Below are 14,201 nucleotides of genomic sequence, written 5' to 3'. Positions count from 1 at the left end.
GACATAGATACTTCAAGAAACGTTGAGCTGGAAGCTCAAAAGAAGCTTCATTAGATGGGCTTTCCAAAGATGTCTAGTCCTAGGCACTGTTCTGGCACATTCCAGACAGTAGGTGGACAGCTTATCCTCAGAATCAGAAAAAGGAGCTGAAAAACTGTGTTCTTGCATACAAACTAAGTACCTTTTCAAATTTAATACCATGCTAATTTCAATTTATCAGTTAACTAGTAAGGAAAATCTGTATCAATGTGCAATTTTGCACTTCTTCAAGTGAGCTCACTGTATATCAACAGCTAGTGAATTCCCATTACTTACACCAGCTTATAACCTAGGTCGAGCCATACATGCATTTAAGCCTTCACAATGATTTAACTATTCAATAACAGGTAAGAAACAGTGCTTTGTGAGATAAACATTTTTAAATGCTTTCATTTCTGCAGATAATATGCTTTTGGTAACTCGGTTTCAAATAGCTTAAAATTAAAATCGTCTTAGAGGACTGAGGGATGAAATCCAGTTCAGTGACTGTTCATCAGTAAACTGTAATCTAGAAATTCTTAACGCAGCATTTATCATTGTGAGAGTCAGCTTTCTGCAGTAGCCATTTGAAATTGGAAGCAGGTAATCAAACACCAGCGTAATAGTCAGGAAACGTCGTGAACATGGATGTTCAGGATGAACATACACTATTAAAAAGACACTGGTTACAGGATTACTAGAGAGGTTGCAATTTCAGTTCACAATTCCATTTATGACATTACAGAAAACCTTGAAATAAAATTATAGCTTTGTATTTTCCTAGAGGGTGCACTTTGTACTTTATATTCTAAATGGTGGCATGTAAATCCATTTATCTGAATAAAAATGAGTCATTCAGTGGAGTTTCACTTTTTCAAAAATAAAATCAATGCACAATGACTTGGAGTCTCTCGGCTTTGATTTCTCAGTATTTCAGGTGGCTGTGTCTCATGGGCAATGTTTCCTTGGCTTAAGTTAAAATAGTGTGTAAAAACTAAGTCTCACTTAAACCACTCAAAAAATACAAAAGACCTTTAGATGAAAATAAGTAATTTATACACCAGATTAAGGCCCTTCAAATGTAAATGTTTGAGAGAATGGTGGTGAAAGTCCACATGTAGTCCATACCTGAAGACCCTGTCCTTCTTAGAAGTGCTGGTGGGAAGGTCTGGCAATTTAAGGTCCCCACAAATATCTAACAGTTTGGGCTGTATGCCTGACAGAGTTGTGAAATCTGGGCCAAATGAACCAAAACACTCTTTGTTTGTGTAAGAAGCCCTTTAATTACGCAAATAGTATACTATTTAGTTAAATATAGAAAACAGTCTCTGTATAAGAAGATAATTCTTGACAGTGCAAACTAAGGTTGGGAGAAGAGGGTCTAATGTTGTGGGCACATAATTAGGACATAGTGACCCTTGAGTTTTAATCCCTCTTCTGACAAATACTTCTGTGCATTTAAGTAATTTAAACTCTGTCCCTCCTGTAAAGTCATAATCATGATGATAATCAACCTTAACTACATTAAAGGGGTGTTCAGATTAGCTGCAGTGTATTTGTAAAAATGCTTTGAAGATGAAAAGGACTGTAACAAGGTAAAAGGTCTTAGTATTTTTTTATTACAGCAAAAGTTGCTGTAAAGAAATAACAGTGCTGTGTACACATAACTGAGCTTTGAATTGCTTTTGGTAATGTTACTTCAAAGAAAAAAACATTTGCATTGAAGAGAGGGGAAAATAAAGGCTCAGCCAAGTTTCACCTTCTACATTCACACAGATCTCAGCGTCAGGAGTTCCCATTGTGCTGTACTGCTTGTAGACACTGTTGTTTCTGTCCTACAAATTCACAAAATTTGTTTCAATAGTGATGGAATATTGCACACATGTTAAAAGAAGACCATCCTCTGTGTTCTTCTGTATCAGCCAACACTTGATCCAAAGAGGAAGCCCACATTTACTGTATGCTTGCTCTTACTGTGAAACTACCTTTCTCTTGCGCATTCCGTGTGTATTTTATGTTTTCTCCTGCACACTGGAAAGAATTTGTTGGACCCTGGCCCCAAAATAATAATTTAAGATTTCAACCGACTTCAAAGAAAAATGAATGTCTGTGTTTGGTGTTAGGACAAATAATTTTTAAGCATAAATAATCTTCAAGGCTACTGTATGGAAGCATCCAAGCATTATGTTCAGGAATATTTGAAAACCTGAGTTTCCAGCTGTTTATTACCATCCACTATCTAGTGTTTATTGTTTCTGCAACTCTCTTGTGGAGCAGGAAGGTCTGTAAACTCTCAAAAGCATGCCAGCAAAAGGCGACCAAGGAAGTTCAAGCAACCTTTATCAAAAGCTGAAGTGAAGATGGCTGTCTTTACATTGACTCTGCTCTGGGACTTAACACTTTACATTGGTCCATCCATCTGCAAAATGAACAGCTGGCTTTTCCCTAATTTGCAACAAGTGGAAGTATCTTCAAGGGACCATTTTAGCAACGCAGAGGCACCAGAAAATCCCTTCCCTAGCATGACTTTTTCTCAAGGAGGAACCATCAATAAGCTGACCTCATCAGCTTCAAAGCTGTGATATGCTCCCTGAGCACTAAGTAACCTTAATGAGGTGAAGATTGCACAGTCTGCAGACAGAACAACTCTGCCAATTGCAGGTGAAAGGAGGAGAATTTTTCACCTTACAGGTAATTTACTGATGTAGTGTTTCAGAAAGCTTCCATGCAAAGAAACAGACACAGTATAAGATCAGGTATATAAAATCTACTACACGATAAGATGGTCCAGAACCTTGACATTTGATGTTACTGACACAAGTTACTTCAGAAAATAAAATCCATACTGCAATTAAGCAGTCATACTTTTCTTCCTGATTGTAGTGTATGGCCCATTATCTTCAATGATGCCACAGAGAAAAGGGAACCCCAGATCATAGAGGAAATGATTACAGAAGATGAAGATTATTTCAATTGATAGCTGCAGTGGTCTGCTAAAATTAGAGGTGTGTGCTTCTCCCTAATACTGCCCCTGTACCAGTTAGTTAGTTTTTGTGCATGAAGTACATGAGAACATCTATATCACCTGTGCATAGAAGTGCTTATAAAATTAATCCAGGTAGCTATAGTATGAGCTGCCTCCTCATGTGGCTCTGCTGGAACTTGCTACCACACGCTTCTACTTCCAGCATTTTTTTTAAACATACGCATCAGCTTAGCTCTACATCCATCACACAAATATTAAAAGGGGAAGAATGAAAAAGACTGGCATAAATTTTCCATTGGTTTATGCTGAGGTGTAGTTATTTGAACCCCAGCTGGACTTTGTTTACCCGTAACTCCACTTTGACTGTGCTTTGACTTCAAGTGCCTTCCTTGGCTCTGCTCAGGCATCGCTTCTGTATGACTTTGATGACTAAAAGTTCGGTCCGGGTGATTGTAAACTGCACCCCAGGGGACAGGCTCAGAGGCACGGTGACTCAGAGGCGTCTGACGCAGACTGCCTCCCCGCTTCCTCCCGGCCACGGGCATGCAGGTACTCACTGCTGGCCTAATGCATCCTTCAGTTATTACATGCCCATCCCCACACAGCCTTGCTGTGGATGGTGAGTAACGGGAGTGGGGCCAGATCTGCACCTTGTTCATGCCTCTGCCTGCTCCTATTAAGTGGGCTCTCAGTCCCATTTCTCTATGGTTAGACCCCTGGTCAGTCAGGTGTTCTGTGGAGGTGAATAGGTACATGGGCATTTAACGCTTCATTCTGAGGTTTGCTGGTGCTTCTAGCCAACATCTGTCCATGCTATGCCAAATAAAACCCACATCACTCTTTCATGTGAGTCCATTGCAGGTACAGCAGTGTCCTTCAGCAATGCAATTTAACTCTAGTGGTGGAATAGCTCCTTTTCCTTGTAATGAGCGGCTGCTTTGTAGGCTGTGTGGCAACACCAGTTAAGCCTTGATGTATATGTCATCTTCTGGCTCATCATCCAGCTTTAAATAGCAATTAAAAATTAGGTCCATGCATGTTACCTGAAAAAAAGGAGTTTTATATGTCTTCTTTATGTTGCCATTTTCCAAAATAACTAAAGAGGCTTGAGCTAAGGTGACAACTTAAAAAAGAGTTTAATTCAGTAACAATTGTAAAATATTTGGATTGAAGCTAAAGAGGTATTTAAAAGTTTATACCTAATATTTTAGTTCATCCCATTATAGGGTGACTAACACAATGTAGTAAGAAGAGTAGAACAAAACCCCCAAATCAAAGGACATATTACTTTCCAGCTTAATAAAGGGACAATGCTTTGAATAAAGAGTTCATGTCTGCTGGTATCCATTATGTGTATGGCATTCATCTCAATTGTAGTTGAGAAACATGCAATATTTTAAAAGTATTTCTCCTAACAACACCCAAATGAGATGGGAAAACTACTTATAGATGACAGGCTAAAGGCTTGATAAAGAAAGAGGTCAAGGTATTGAAATACTGAAGACCTCAGCTGGTGCTCAGGTCTCTATGTATGTGATCAGTTAATGGGGAGAGCTGCACACCTTGTAATGAGATCCAAGTATCCCAAATGCCAAGAGAGACATCACCCAGAGCTTGCAGAGTAAATTCTGTGTTGTCCCTGCTACAGGTTGAGTCTTTTGGCAAACCTGAGCCAGAGGGCAGTGCAGTCACAGTGAGTAGTTCGGCCATGGTCATGTCTGCAAAGAGAAGAGAAAGAATTTCCCAAAAAGCCTTTTCCAGGAAAATTATCTGGGTCTGAAGTGAACACAGAGGTGCATCCTGAGACATCACTGCCCAGGCACCTGACTCTCACTTGAGCACAAGGAAAACAAATCGTTGATTGTAACAGGGAATCTCCATAAGACACTCAGGAGTTTTCAGAAACTGAAATTTTGTCTATGAAGCAAGGTCTATCTAATTTCCACTATTTGCCTTTGAGCAACATTTGAGAGATAGCTAGAAGGTAAAAATCACAGTTCTTGGGATCAACATCCTTTGCAACTGTTTTTTAGTTGCTGTAACAGGAGAACATGATTAACGAGTATTATTGTGTAGGGTGTCTCTTCTGAAACTATGCCTTGCTGTAGCCACCAGTGTACCTTTGCAAGGAAAAATCTTCAGTGTAGGCAAGCAAAACTGCTATTAATTGTGAGGGCAGTGCTTTGCAACTGCACAGTGCGTATTGAGATGGTCTCTGCTTCAAAGAGCTTACTATTTACACAGATCCAAACAGGCAGAGAGGACATGAGACATAAACAGAAAGAACTGAAGCTACTTGAGCAACAAAAATACAGAAACAGAATCCAGGTCTCCTGATTCCCAATCCCATATTTCTTCCAGTGAGCCAGACTAAGTTACAGCCACTGAGCTTCCACAAGCAATGACAAGTTGTAGGATTTGGAAATCCCAGTTCTGAGCTCATTTATATTAAGTATTCATCCTGATGCTGCTGTGTGCTCATTGTCCCTCCACCATCCTAAATAGCTCAACCATCTGCACCCCTCCCTGCTTAAGAAAGGGACTTTGCCAAAGCTTTCCCAGTTTTTCTCGGGAAAGCATAAGAACAGATTTAAATTTTAATGACCAGAGAATTCCCAAACAACTGTGGAAAGCAGAAGGAAAGCAGCAGAATGTCTCAAGAGTTAATGAGCCTGAATTAAATGAAATGGGAACAGTTTTAGGAGCCTAAACAAACACATGGATAGAATGAACTGTTTAACAGGTTTGTGAGCCCTGTGGAATCACCACTGTGCTTCTAAAAATATCTTTTTTCCTGTTTTCTGATTTAATAAGAGTAGTTTTATTTAACAAGATCATATTTTTCTAGGCAATTAGTATAAACCTTTGGATGAAGAAAGGGGAAGAGTTATGCTGGGGTAACTAATTTGTCTTGTAACTACAATGCATTATCAAAATAATTTTAGTTTAACAAGCTTCAGCACACTGTCAAAAGCTGTTAGCAGTGTAAAACCATGCAGCCATAAAGAAGCTTCTTGTGTTGATAGTCCTGCCATGAAGAAAAAGCAGAGGGCTAGAGAAAACAATGCACTGCTTAGACATACTGCAGGCCCCTGTAGGGATGTTCGCAGAGGGCCTGTGATTTGGATCTGTGCAAAATTAAGAGCTGTACAGTCTGAGATACCACATGGTTGAAGAGCATTTCTTGGCAGTCTTGAAACAGGATATACCACATTTTATAGATTTAGGTAGGAGCTAAAAGACAAAAATATTGCGGGACAATGCATTACGGAGGTGGATTACTTCAGCTGCTAAATGAAGAGGCATCTAAAGAAATAATTCTCAACGCTCTATTTAGAAAGTGCTTAAAGTCACTGCCTTCGGTGGGCTCTAAGGAAACAATTTTCAACAAGTATGTAGCAAAACTGCTTACGCCACAACAGATTGCGTGATCCCATGACTCATTTGAATTGTGGAAAGGAAGGTTGACTGGGAGAATAAAGAAAGATTGGCAGAATAACAAATTAAATATAAATTGATGTGTGAGCGGGCAAGACACAGTGCTATCCTGTGTGGGCGTACATACTGATGGTCTGAATGTGCTGCTTGCTATTGTTGTGAAAAAGTGCTGGTTTAAAAAATGGCAGGAGAGAAGTGGAAGATTTCAAAAGCTCTTGGCAAAGAGCTACTGACTCAGTAGGAACAGCACAACTTCAAGCCCATCTGAAAGCCAGCAGTAAGTGCTCCTTTACCTTCGGTATTATTAACAGCTGTGTCATAGACTTTAGAGTGAAGTTAGCCTCATGATAATACCTTTTTTTATAAGATGCAGAAAATAATGGCTATGGAAGAAAAAAACCCCAAGCAACAAACTAGTATACAGAGCTAATATGTCTAGCTACTTTGGCCTGATTATCTAATCTATTTTTCAGCTGATATTCTTGTTAGGGGAAATTTCTATTTAGTTGTCTCTCTAAGCCAATAAGGAGCCGAAAAGAAAACTAAGTATTCTTGCCATGAGTTAATGCTCTGCATTGTATATTCTCTGATGTCCTGGACCACAGCAGAAGATGACAAGTCCTATGGAAGCAGAGCTCGTGCTGGTGTCCTGTGAAAGGATCTTTGCACCATGCACAGAGGGAGAAAAGAAATCCGTCTTAGTGGATGAGGGAAAGGCTGTGGATGTTGTCTACCTAGACATTAGTAAAGTCTTTGTCACTGTTTCCCACAGTGTTCTCCTGAAGAAACTGGCTGCTCATGGCTTGGACGGGCGCACCCTTCACTGAGTAAAAAACTGGCTGGGTGGCCAGGCCCAAAGAGTTGTGGTGAATGGAGTTAAATCCAGTTGGCAGCTGGTCACAAGTGGTGTTCCCCAGGGCTCTGTTTTGGGGCCAGCCTTGTTTAATATCTTTATCGATGATCTGAATGTTGGGATTGAGTGCACCCTCAGTAAGTTTGCAGACGACACCAAACTGGGTGGGAGTGTCAATCTACTTGAGGGCCTAGAAAGGCCCTGCAGAGGGATCTGGACAGGCTGGACTGATGGGCCAAGGCCAGCTGTATGAGGTTTAACAAGGCCAAGTGCCGGGTCCTGCACTTGGGTCACAACAACCCCATGCAACGCTACAGGCTTGGGGAAGAGTGGCTGGAAAGCTGCCTGGCAGAAAAGGACCTGGGGGTGTTGGTCAACAGCCGGCTGAACATGAGCCAGCAGTGTGCCCAGGTGGCCAAGAAGGCCAACAGCATCCTGGCTTGTGTCAGGAATAGTGTGGCCAGCAGGAGCAGGGAGGTGATTGTCCCCCTGTACTCGGCACTGGTGAGGCTGCACTTGGAATACTGTGTCCAGTTTTGGGCCCCTCACTACAAGAAGGACATTGAGGTGCTGGAGCATGTTCAGAGAAGGGCAACGAAGCTGGTGAAGGGTCTGGAGCACAGGCCTTCTGAGGAGCAGCTGAGGGAACTGGGATTGTTTAGCCTAGAGAAGAGGAGGCTGAGGGGTGACCTTATTGCTCCCTAGAACTACCTGAAAGGAGGTTCTCCCCTTTCCCTCTTCTCTCAGGTAACAAGTGATAAGACAAGAGGAGACAGCCTCAAGTTGTGCCAGGGGAGGTTTAGATTAGATATTAGGAAAAATGTCTTCACCGAAACGGTAGTCAAGCATTGGAACAGGCTGCCCAGGGAAGTGGTTGAGTCCTCATCCCTGGAGGCACTGAAAAGACATGTAGATGTGGTGCTTAGGGACATGGGTTAGTGGTGGACTTGGCAGTGCTAGGTTAATGGTTGGACTTGATGATCTTAAAGGTCTTTTTCAACCTAAACAATTCTATGATTCTACAATTCTAAGCTTGTGATCCCTATAGACAAATACAGCCATTTAATAGCTTTCGGCCTTTACATTCCTCTCCAAAGAAAAGCAAAGACGGACAGGGGGATAGAAAAATTTTAAGTATGCTTAAGTGTGACATAGTTATTTCAGAGGATTTTCCTAGGGACATTGGCCATATTCAACCATTCTGCATCTGTGTGATTCTGCAACCTCTTTTCTCACCCCCTGCCATTAACTTTTGACATTACTGTCCAATGCCAATCCAATCCAAGAGGGAGAGAAGTCTGAAAGATACTGGTTCCTCTAAATATGTGAAAACATGTGGCTGGGCAGAAGAGGGAGAGCCAGTTACCAATCCCCTCTTTCCCCCCTCTTCTTCCAAAGGAAAAGGCTAAAAACCTGTCCTTTTATACTGTCAAAAAGAAAATCCTTCTGAAATACTGGAAACCAGGCTTCAGTGTTTCTGCTACTCAGGTGGCTACTTTTCATTTAGTTAGTTATATTCTGGCCAAAGAAGCAACTGGCTACCAAGACATATTTTTAAAATTCACCTATAAGTATGCAACTGAGTTAAAACACATTAAGCGGAAGACAGCAGCAGTACATGCATGCTTGTCATTAAGAATAGGGATAACTGCTTTGAGAGGGTGGGCCTGTTGGGTCAGGTTCAGTTTTAGAGAGATGCTTCCAGTCTGAATTCTCTTTACCCTTTCTCAACTGTGGTAATCTTTTTCATCTCTGCAGGATGTAATGACTGGACAACATAAAAAGAAATGGAAAGTCTGGAAATCTCATTTCTTATTGATTTAAACCACAAGCTAAGAGGCACTTGGAGAAAAAATGTAAACTTGGGCACAAGGAGTGCAGATTTACCACATTACTCTTTTTTTTTTTTTTTAATAGCACGTTTTATTCCTTTTTGTACTTTACCCCTTCTTTTTCATTGTAAAGCTTAGATCATACATTCCTATATTCTTCTCAATCTCCTTTGTTTCTAGGCTTCTGTTTTGCCCATCTCATTCTGTCTTCCCAATTTACTTGATGAATTCTTTTACCTTTATATTGAGGTTTCTGGAAAAAAAGAAAAAAAGAAGCAAGTAAAAGCCCAAGAAAATCAGAAAAAAACAAATAATCTTGTAACTGTTTGATGTCACCGTGCCTTACTCCCAGTACAGTGGCAAATACATATGTGCAGCAAGCTTTCTCCAAGAAATTACATACTGGAATAAGTTTTAGTTTGGATTGTTCACTGGAACAATTTCCTGTAACTTCGTCTTTCTGTGTTTATACAGTGCTGATATTTGGTCATATCGAGTCTGACTAAACAACTTGCTGCCTGACAAGCTTCCAGCAAACTTACCTGGCGTCATTTGACTGTCCCTTCCAGCCTGGGAAATGCTTCTTGTTATTACACAATGCCTTTTCTGACTAGGCTGAAGAAATGGAATTGACATCCCATTTAAATATACAGTCTGTCTCTCCAATCAGCTGTCAGCTGCATCACAATATCACAATATCATGTTAAACAGAATGTGTAGCTGCCATTTTGCTGATTAATTAGTATTTGCTGATAAAAGTTTGTAGAATGTAAGAAATTATTATTATTCATAAATGTGCATAACAGCATGTTACTTCGTGCGTGAGCCAAAAAACTCTTCTTAAGCAAAACTTTTTAAGGAAAACTTTTTTAAGGAAAACTGTTCCTTAAAAGGAAATTGACTCATATATTACATTTTATTATTTCAGTGGTTTTTTTTTTTTTCCTTTCACTAAGACCCAGGAAAACACTTGTTGTACTTTAAAAAAAAATCCAAAGGATAAGGTCTTTGCTTAACAGTTAAAAATGAGGCTTTCTCTAGTCAAGAGATTTGTTACAGCGGTGGTTAAAAAAAGTGTCAAATGCCTCTATGACCAATAAACTCAATCATTTTTATTTTGCTATACTAGAACAACTCTTTTAGAGAAGGGCTTATGTTAAACATGGAAGATGACAAAATTCCAGGCAAATTTGAAGGCATTTGTTGGGCAAAATGGCTGGTTATATCATAGAACAATATTAACCTAAGCAGTTAATTGGTTCATAACTTACATGTTGGCTAAATCTAAGATTTTTAAAGGCTAGTGGGTGCCAAACACTCATATCTAGCTGGTGGATAGTTGTAGGGAAGTTAGACATGTTTGGGGTTTTGTAAAATAAAACATGCAACCATCCAATATTAGCAGACCTTAAATGAATTTCACATTTAACTTAAATACTGCTTAGTAATGCCAACGTGACTGTATTCATTATGCTAGAATGATGGTTTATCAAACAGACACAAAGCCAAATCCTCCCAATAAATATAAATAATTTCTTATCTATTCAAACAAATATGGCACATAACTGCCATTCATTTATGAAGCATGGTTCAACTATTAACATCTGCAGCTCAATTCACATATGCAAAGAATCAAATGATGCATTAAGGGAAATCGGTGGTGTAAAGAACTTAAAGCAGGCTTCTGTCCCCGTAAATACAGTATAAATGCCATGGTAAAGACTTGTGGTAAAGAGGCTTCAGGCTATTTCTTTAGTACATAACTTGGTCTCATGCATATATAGCAGAGATAGAGAGTCCATTCTTAGTAATAGACTAGATTTGTGTGGGCAAAGAACAACAATATTACATGAAGCTTTATGAACACAGTCTATCAACTGCTTGTAGAAGGGAAAGCTGGTGTAAAGAAGAACCATGCTCTTTCACCTTTGAACTGAAGATATCTTACACTCAAGAAAAACTTATTACAAGAGAAATTATTAGCAAAATCATTCAGGACCTGCTTCTCCAAATCTTAATAATTTCTGTAAGGTGGAAGTACTTTGGTCCAAAGGGTCTGCCATGTTCAAAGTAGAAAACAAAGACAGAGTTGCCTTAAATTTTATTCCACAAAAAAAGAAAAATCCCAAAATATTTCACCTTCCTGATCTTTTGGCACTGAGCTCAACCCACTACATTTGCTAAGCATCCATTGGTAGTATTAATTTTGTAATGCTGTATTACTGAAAACAATCAGCATTATTTGCGAGTTCCTTTGATTTGATATCACAAGCAGTGGATGAGAATGTCATTCCTTCAAATTAGAAGCTGAATAATTCCTTCATTGACCTCTTGTGCAGCTTAAATTGCACACATATGCCTTACATTACTTTTCTTCAAGCTTAGTCACTGTAAAAATAATTCTTTTTATGAAATCTCTGAAATCATAAACACCTACAAGATTCAGATTAGATGTGTTAGCTTTTTTTCTGAAATATTTGGCACTTGTCAAGGATTTTGAAATCAAACTGGTAACAAGCATGGGAATCAAATTATTTTTTGCTTGCTTGTTCAGATGATTGTTTTATATGACTGAGTCAGCCCAAGTATTAAATCCACATCGATCTTTAAGCATGGAAGTAGTCATGTTAGCTTCAGCACTCAAAGTTATGTGCTGAATCAAACAGCCCCCATTCAAGCAATACATATTAATGCAAAATTGGAGAAAACCACCTATATAACTGCCACGCCGCCCCACTCCCAAACAGTATAAAATGCTTAAACTTAAAATAAACCCTGGTGGTTTTGGTGAATACCACTCACAGCTATTTGAGGACCAAGCATTTAATGCCCAGTTGTCAAGTAGATTAAGGATTTGGTGTGCACACTGAAGTCTGCTAGTCAGCAAACAAAATGAATGGTGCGGGAAGCACCACGGGTGGCCACCCATGGCCAAACTTTAACTAACTATGTTTGCCTCAGGAAATGGAGAGGTTCGTACTTATGTTCATTTAGCTGCTTTGCCATGGAATCAGTTTTTTTTTTATATTGGCTGATTGATCCCCATGGCAGCAGAAGTGGACCAAGGATGAAGGCATTTGAAAAATCATGTCTCACTTTACAAAAGTAGTAGCGTTCCTTACTGAAATACTGAGAAAGTGGCAGAAAGAGCCTTTCATCTCTTTATGTTGGTGGTTTGAGGTCCCGCTGGGTTAGTGGAAAAATATGGTGATGCACATGTAAAATGGTTTGGCAACAGCAGTTCGCTGCCAAGCAGACAGGGACCCCACTAAAAAGTCACCTCTCCTTTGTTAATGGCTACTTCTAGCAATGAAGCAAGTAATTTCTCATCCCAGTATAAGCTCTCCTGAAACAGCATCATGATATACTGCCATAGCAGTCAGCTGCTGACTCTGGTAAGCTTAGTGTGTGTATTAATAGGACTTTAAAGGTCTTAGGCCCATTGATATACTGCCATTCACAGGGGGAAAAAATCTCTAAAATAAAACCTGTTAAATGAATGAGTTATAACTGTGCTTGTGCTTTGAAATGTTTAAATTAACTTCCTAAATAGCTTGAAAACACTGTTCTGAATAGGGAGTGATAGAGCTTGGTAGTACTCGTGTATTACATGATGCTTTATTGGTCTGAGCATTTGCTTTGATTACCAAAGCACATGGTGAAAAACACCAACTGCTCAGGTCTAACAGTATGTGCTTGTTTTCTCTCCTTTCAGGCTGATTACAAAAAATTACTGTTGATTGCATAATTTCACAGGTTCTTTCTTTGGATTTCACTGGCAAACTCCTGATGTTTGGCTGATGCAGAGAAGGAACCTTTATACACTGCTGGGGAATCGATAACTGGCAGTACGCTTTATAATTGAAAAATATGTCTTTGAGAAACTAGTACAATGGTGTTTGTATTGTGTGGCCTCACTTGCTGCCCTATCCTGTCTTTTCCTTAAAGTAGTCTGACCCATACCTTTTTGATTTTTTACAGAATATAGTTACATTCTTTTAACAGCCCTAAAAAAATGGTATTGTATTGTATAACTGCAACCTGCAGAAAAAAGCAGCAGTATATTATGCAGGATCACCTGTTGAAATCCTGCTTACATACAGGAAGAACATAATTGTTTTACAGGCATAAAAGTCATGTCATACTACTTTTAAATATGAATAATTACCCACAGATAAACTATTCACCATGAGAAAGAACTATTATTTAACACTTCACATCAGTTAATGTTTGATCTTATGTATGTGAAAAACATTACTTAAAACATTCACCTAATAATTATCAATTGGTACACTGATCACTTTTCTGTTCAAATCTGGAAGGGCTTTTCCAGGCAGCAAATATTTCATAGCATTGTGGGAGCTTGACATCTGTGAAGGAAAATAAGAATGTCATCATAATTGAACTGCAAAACTAATACAAGAAAAATGTGCAATAAATATAAGTTACCTCTGTATTAATGCATAAAGCTCAAGAAAATGTGGAGGATTTGGAAGGCTTCATACAAGACCCAGCTATATGGTTGTTACTACTGCGATTTTTTAGCAGGAGTTACATGATGGAAGTGTTGAAATTATTGGTGGAGACCTATTTACAAATTGGTGAAAGGGGGACAGTGGTGGTATAGTGTTGATTTTATCCAATTTATTCACAGCTTGGAGGTCAGGTTATCGAGTCTGGTAAATGACTGGATAAAGCACTGGTAGAAAACTATTTAAAAAACCCCAGTCAATTCAGATTTAAAGCCAGCGCATTAAAGTGCTCATCTCTTCTCTAAGGCACCAAAAGAAAAAGGGTTGTTATCCAGGAAAAATGCAGTTATGAAGATGCATGCTAGAGAATTTGAGCTGCCACCACCACTAATATGGCTTTGGATTTTCTATAGTTCCCGGAAGGTCCACTCCCTCTACCACCAAAGTAATGCAAAAAAGTAACCAATGCTGTGTGACAGCTCATTCTGGTAATGCTGGCATAAACATAATCACTAAATTAGCAGTAAGTGCCTGCAAATGATTAATGGCCTGCTAATGTCTTCTGTGCAAATTGGACACAGACCCATCTATTAATTTATGTA

The sequence above is a fragment of the Pelecanus crispus genome, chromosome Z (assembly GCF_030463565.1).
Source record: "Pelecanus crispus isolate bPelCri1 chromosome Z, bPelCri1.pri, whole genome shotgun sequence".
In the NCBI taxonomy this organism is placed as follows: domain Eukaryota; kingdom Metazoa; phylum Chordata; class Aves; order Pelecaniformes; family Pelecanidae; genus Pelecanus; species Pelecanus crispus.
The sequence above is the reverse complement of the archived record's forward strand: the minus strand, read 5'-3'. Positions refer to the sequence as shown.